General features: G+C 38.0%; 1 long non-coding RNA gene across 1 annotated transcript; it reads right to left on the reverse strand.

Moving 5' to 3' along the window:
• Positions 1-1,935: 1,935 nt before the first annotated feature.
• On the reverse strand, positions 1,936-6,701 carry LOC310892564. The gene is made up of 3 exons (XR_014578222.1): positions 6,244-6,701; positions 5,742-5,806; positions 1,936-4,975 (listed from the first exon to the last, which is right to left on the reverse strand). It is a non-coding gene; the product is annotated as an uncharacterized lncRNA (long non-coding RNA).
• Positions 6,702-7,082: the final 381 nt, after the last annotated feature.

The following is a 7,082-nucleotide window of genomic DNA, read 5'->3' on the forward strand; positions in this document are numbered from 1 at the left end:
TGATGATATAATGGCCATCAGTGCAAGTAGAGGACTATACATGGAGTGATTTATAAACTGAAAGAAGACAAATATCAGTGTTAGGATAAAAATATCCTCCAAGGAACCACAAGCCAGCTGGGCCTGTAAGGTCAAGTTCAGCACCTCATTCATGCAGCTGTGTGGCTTTTGGCAGGGGACAGCTTGAGTCCTGCTGACTCAGAATCCACCAAGTGGAGGGGAGACTAACAGATGTGCCCACATGAAATTTGGAAAGCTTAGTAGGTTCTCACAGAAACAAAAGCCCTCATGGGCTATCCAGATATATTCTAAATCAATGTTGTTCTAGGTCCATATTATTTTCCTGCAGAGAATGGGATTGCTGAAGAAATATTATTATTGTTGAGGTAAATTTAGCTGGTCTAGTCATTCAGGAAAAAAGTGCAAATGTCAGCAGTGCTCATACATAGAAGCTGGCACCATCATTAATTGCTTACTGGAGCTGCACCATGGAATCACCTTGTTCTCAGGAAACTGCACTGATTTACAGCAGAATAGATCTTTCCCATACTTTGCCATGAGCTTTGGAGATTCCTCTCCATGACAAATGCAACACCTGAAGTAACAGAGATATATCCCTTTAGCCGTCAGTCATATCTGTGCTGAATTTGTATCCTCTTTTCACGAGAAAAAATTCTCATATGAATTATCATACACACTCCGATATGTTTCATTCCAGAGAGAGCAGTGACAAATGCACATATAGGATGCCATGGATTATGGGAAGGATGAAGAGAGAGAGCAAGTGATACACAATAATTGCAGTGATTTCCAATTATATAAATGAAGGCCTCTGTATACAGAGTGATTTAGACACTGGAAGTGTCTAAACAGTTTAGGTTTAGGATTAGAATTTTTCCCAAGGAAAACATTAACTAGCGAGCATTTCTTGAACTGCTTTTTCTGAAACGAAGCACAGCAGAACCCATTAACCACAAGATATCTAATCTGATGTGTGGGTTTTGTTTGTTTGTTTGTTTGTCTTTTCCCCTAACACTATTATTTCAGTATGCTGTAAGGGCTTTAAATAGATCTTCATATAAGATGTTCTATTCAAGAACAAAGAAAATGTCTTCGTATATAAGGTTTCACTTTGTTAATTTCATCATATTTCATCATTTTACCCTTCAAAGACTCTTGGCTATTCAATACTTAAATGTTATAATGTTCGCTTTAAACCTCATATTTTCAAGGTAGTGTGCAGGAATATTTCCTCATATTAGTGAGCTATATAATTCAAGTTCTTTGCTAGCTATCTGAAAATACAGGTACAAACCAAATGCTTACCGTTCCTGTAATTCTGCAGGAATTTGGAAAATGTAAAGGTATGGAATGTAAATGTTTATTGATTGAAAAAAGTGCATCAGAGATAACCAGTGCCACATTGCTTTCAAGTAGCAGCGTAGGGGGAAGAGCATGGGAAACACAGAAGTGGACTTCTATGTTTTGTTTGTGTAATACGGCTTCTATATTTTCAGGGCTACCAGGTGGAAGTACAGAGGTAGCACCAACAAAATCATAAATGCAAGTTAGAGGCCATTGCCTTTTTCAAGCCGACCATCAAAATGGAGAACAATTGCAAAATACTTCCATGACAACACTCTGATTTAACTTCAGGGAGCATGGTTTCTTCTCTGCTTTTTCATGTGTCTTAAACCTACAGTTTAAGACAAATTACGTGGACTTCAAACTGATGTCACTGCTTTTAGCCTTTTGCATCTCTGGTTAGGCAGCACCCCTCCAGAACAGCTGGAGGCACAGAGGTTGTTTGAAGATACTCATTTAAGGGCCTTATTCTGTGAAAATATCGGGTCCACAGATTAAATCTATCTGACACATCAAAGAGGCATGTCACCCTAGTTGTTTTATACAAACCACTGGATGCATGATCAGAAGAACTCAGCTGTGTACTGTTTCTTGCAGTATAAAGAACAGCAGTCATTCATATTCCAAATCCCTTGTGAAGTACCATATCTGCTCACTGAGAAGGAGCAGTTCATAACCAGTTGGAAAACACAGAAGAAAGTACTGTCAGACATAAAATCACTGTTTTCATTGGCTGTGCATATATTGCATATATCAGTCTCTAGACTTAGATTGAAAATCATGTTCCTTAGATAATACTTTCTTCTAGTTAAAGGACATCAGCTCTTTTGGGACTGATTTAAAAAGAGACTGTGGCTTTTTGCATGTGCAAGATTCTTTTAATATAACTTTCTTGGCTGTGTACCTTAGAAAAGTTGGCATTTTTACAAAGCTGCTTTCCCCAAGTTGAATATGAATGCAAACCCATCTCCAGGCTGGGATTCTGTAACTTGACATCTGTTCACATTGATTTGCTGGTAGACCTGCGCTGAAGGTACAGGACATAATGTCCAAACTCTTAGAAAAGAGGAAACATATTCCCCTCTGATCAAATTGAGATATAATTGTCACATGAACTAAGGAAGCAGTCTGCAGTATCTGAGGGATTCTGTAACTACTAAGCCGTTAAACCTACTCAGCTCCTATCAAGTCATCCAGCATTTTGTGTGAACCTGCCCAAATCAGAAGGGCATAAAACAGGAGATTTATTTTTAAGATGGAGGTTTCTACAGGTCAGTTCACTGCAAGATATTTGTCTCTAAGCTAGCATGTCTAGTGGTTAGTTACTCTAACTGCCTAACTCACATCCGTATGCTGCCACTAAGGACATGGCTGATCTGCTAAGGGACTACAAGGAATGTGGCACTATCTGCACCGTTCAGTGTAAATTGACAAAGCAAGTTTATATTCAGAATGTACTGGAAACAACAACCTAAGAAAGTTCAGAGTAGGAATTCCTTGGGAAACAAACAAACAAACAAACAAAAACAACAACAACAACAAAACAATGAAACAAACAAACAAAAAACAAAATCCAATCTCTCTATAGACAGAAATAAATTGGAATGAGCTCCATATGGTTTGTAGGTGGGGAATAAGACCATGGCCGTGTACAGATCCTTCCAGATTATGATGAACCAGTTCCCTAAACCTAAGAATATTTTGTTATTTCTCTAAAAGTATGGTTGGGCAAACAAAATTTACTGTGCATGCAAACCAGGCAAGTGAAGAGCTGCAAACCAGTCCTGAGCAGGAGAGTTACAGATTTGCTGCATTTCCAGTGCTGAAAAGTTATGCAAGAGAGGACATTCTTTGTTTCTCCAGGATCCACACACCATCTCTCTTTGCTGAGCCTCAGGGGACACTGTTCATGAGACAACCTGGGATGAGCACTAAAAGGGTTCATATAGGAAAACTACAATGGCTGTTTTTGTTTTCTGACTCTTAGCTGCTAATTGCTTTTTCTTGTTAGTATCATCTTGACAACAAATAAAATTGTACTGTTCTTATTTTGAAGATTGTTCTTGTTGACATCCATTACATCATATGCACATGAACATACAGAAATGCCTGCCACAAGACTTTCTGTTGATATTCCTATGAGCTAAAATTTATTAGAGCCACCACGGGCTCCACAGTCAGCTTTAGACCACTTTCACTCACATTTTTTGCCATTCCAGAGAACCTAGCACACAAGATTTGAAGAGAAGGACCCTTGTGAGAACAGAGACATGAAACAGAGACTTTGTTTTCTGCAGGTAAGGCACATATGCATCCAGAGTAGACAACGCTAATGTGAAGAGCTTGGTCAGGCATTTCCAAAAACATTGACAGGTACCAAAGACCATACAAGGCTCTCTTATAGGTCGTGACTCTGAAGCAGTCATCTATATACCATATTATTGACTTAGTCACTGCCCTGTGCTTCTCCCTGAACTGGCACTGGCAGGCTGATATGAATACACTTGTTGTGATACAGAAGACAAAACAAAACAAACAAAAAATCAGTGTATACATGTCTGTCAGTAGGCTTTGAAAGGTCACATAAATAATCAGCAGACACTAGGAAACACAACTGTGAAGGCAGTATCTGAGGCTGATTCTCTAAATCACATTCTGCTTGTCTGGTCCACATGCTAAAATGCTGCATGAGAGGTATGTTGGCAGTCATAATACCTGTCCTAGCATAAGGCATACTTTAGTGAGGATTAGAACATACCACACACAGCCAGCCAGCTAACACTACAAGACAACTGCAGCTGGGCATAAACATCTGCAACAGATGGTAGGCAGCGGTGATTGCCTCCTGCAAAAGCACAGGCTTCGCTATGGAAGGCAGAAGTTAGTCTTCTGGACTTCTAGCATGTCTTTTCCCCCTTTCTTTATTGTGTAAACCAGCAACCTAACTTCAGGACATCAGTCATCAGGACGTATTTAACATAATGAACAAAATACACAAACAATGGTATCTATCAGGAAAAAAAACGAGTAATCCAAGGAGATGTTTCTACTTGAAGGAAAGCATTCAAATCACCTCACAGTGCATGCTATTTGGTCCCTTTGAGTGAAGACAGATATGGTTTCAGGCTTGACATTCAGTTACCCATTCTGCAGTTGATCTCATTTGTTTCTTCCAAACAAAAGAACATTTTGCAGTCCCCTCCCTCCTTTACCCCAACACATTCTTCTACTAAGGTAAATGATCAAATCCAAATCCCGGGTTAATGAGTGCCAATCATAGCTTCAGCCCCTTTTTCAGGCTTGGCAACAAGTTCCCCGAGCCTTAGCAAACAATTATCATTCAGCTACTGTAGAAATTGATTCTTGGGTTGACGAGAGCAGTCCTCCCTCGGCTGGTAAGGTCCTGCCATGGGAAGCAATTACTGCAAGATGCCAGCTGACAGACTCATTCCGTGGAAAGTCAGGTTGTCTTGATCCTCAGGCACTCTCTAGGCAAATTGTATCCTTACACTCATCTCAAACCTCTTACGAACTGTTGGCTTCTATCAGGAAAAATGGATTGTTCCCTTTGTTTCTGTGGCATTTGATAGAATAAAACTGGACATCCTGCCTGCACAATAAGGAGATTTAATTTTAAAATTCTCACACCAAAATGCTGCAGTATGATAAAGAAAAAGAGAATCATAAAACAATGAAGATTGCTACTTGCCTAGGGAACAGTAATACAGTGCAGCTAGAATGACATTTTTTGTGTATAAAAAGACCCAAATTCCATAGCAGTGGCCTGTCTCTAATGATGATAATTTTCTTTTTCCTCTAATTTTCAAATGTTTTGTAGTAACACTTTCATGTTATTTCGTGTGACATTTTATGTTTATTAGTTGTTGTTTTTTTAGTCTTTCATATTCCAATGGGGGCAACTGGGGAAAAGCAAAAATTGTCTACATAATTAACTTTTGAGACAACATTTGTACTTTGACTGAGAGTTTTCCAAATGCTGATGAGACAAAGACACATAGCTAATATTAGCTAACAAAAGAAGGTGGCATTTATAGTTAGCTAAAAGTGATTAGTCTTGATATCTATCATTAGATGATTGAAATGTAAGACTGACTAAATAAACCAACAGTAATCCATGTGATCCACTTCAAATACTGTCAGTGAGAAATAACACTCTTTTTCATGAATTCATAAAATAATTCTTAGACTAACATTGTTGGTTGTACCAGAAGACCATGGAAGTATTATCCCTAACTTTAATGACTGCAAAGCCTAGACGTATGAAGATCTGTACAAAGATGTATAAAAAAAGATAACAGGAAGAAAAAAAAAAAAAAGAAAAAAAAAAAAAGGATGTAAGAACTTCTCAAACTCACCTGAATTCTAAATTTTACCTTGAGGTACCAGGACAAGTGCTGGAAGCAGCACAGGTGATATAAGCCTTTAAGGAAAAACATAAATGTATATTTTAAATGACCTATGATGGCCAATTTAAAATGTATTTTCATGCAGAGGTGCTATATCTGGAAAAAAAAAAAAACAGTCTACTCTGTCTCCTGTCTCCAGTGTCAAAAATGTTCACTTAAAGTAATATCAGTTATTGTTGCTACTATTTCTATAGCTATTAATCCAACAGTTTTACTGAAATTCTTAGGACCTAAGAGGATTTAAAAAATGTATTTCAGGACGAAATCCCCATCTTTATGGCATCAAGCATCCCCTGTGTTCAGTAGAGTTAAGTAGGCTTGAAAAAGCTAAGAATCAAGCTAGGCTGTTCCTCAAATTCTGATGAAACATTTGTCAGGATTTCTCCTAATTAATTTTCTGTCTTTTTAGACTTTTTATTCCCCCTGAAAACCTTTTACAATATATTTTCACCTTTTCTTTTTGCATTAACTGCATTCCAGATTCAGTGAGTACTGAGTACACTCTTAGAAAGCCTTTTAACCTGGCTGGTAAGTTAAAACTCTCTAAATCTCACATGCCCACAGGGTTTCCCACCTTAATTAATTAATAACCCCCTCCTTGTCCTTTTAACTGGGTCATGAATTAATTTAAAAAGTTAATTATGCAATTCTTTCCTCTCCCTTTACTTATGCCTTTCACCCCTGTGTCCATTGGCTATAAACAATGTGGAAATACAGCCATATAAGCAAGAAAGAATGTTGTAAGCTTTGGGCTGATGGAAAAAAAACAAACAACAACAAAAAACACATATCATGTCCCTGTTTTCCCCTTCTCCCATTTTTTTTCTGTTTTCTAAAGTGGGATTTTGCAGGCTTTGTTGAGAGTAATAAATCACACCAATCACCTGAGCAATAAAGTTAAAAAAAATAAAAGAAAAAAAAAAGAAGTAGCTGTAGCCGTTGGTAGGCCTCTAAGGAAGCAGAGACCACCAGCTAGGTTAAAAAAAAAAAAAATCAGTAAATGACTTTGTTATTCCCTCCAGCAACTAGTGTATTCACCACATTTTTTATGGTGGAAAAGGGGTTACAGAAAAGAACCAACTCCTCCATGTAAGATATTTAGGTACAGAACATGCCTGTTCTGGTGTGTTTCTTCCTAGGCATGTAGAAACAAGGAAGATAAGGAGGATAACAGCATACAAAGGCTTTTCATCCCCTCTGCGTCTGATGTGAAGAACAAAACATACCTGTTGGATATTTTTTACCATCTCTAAGAAATCCACTCTGAATTTTAACTATCAATGGACTAAA

Source organism: Anser anser (genome assembly GCF_964211835.1).
Source record: "Anser anser genome assembly, chromosome: 1".
NCBI classification, from domain to species: Eukaryota; Metazoa; Chordata; class Aves; order Anseriformes; family Anatidae; genus Anser; species Anser anser.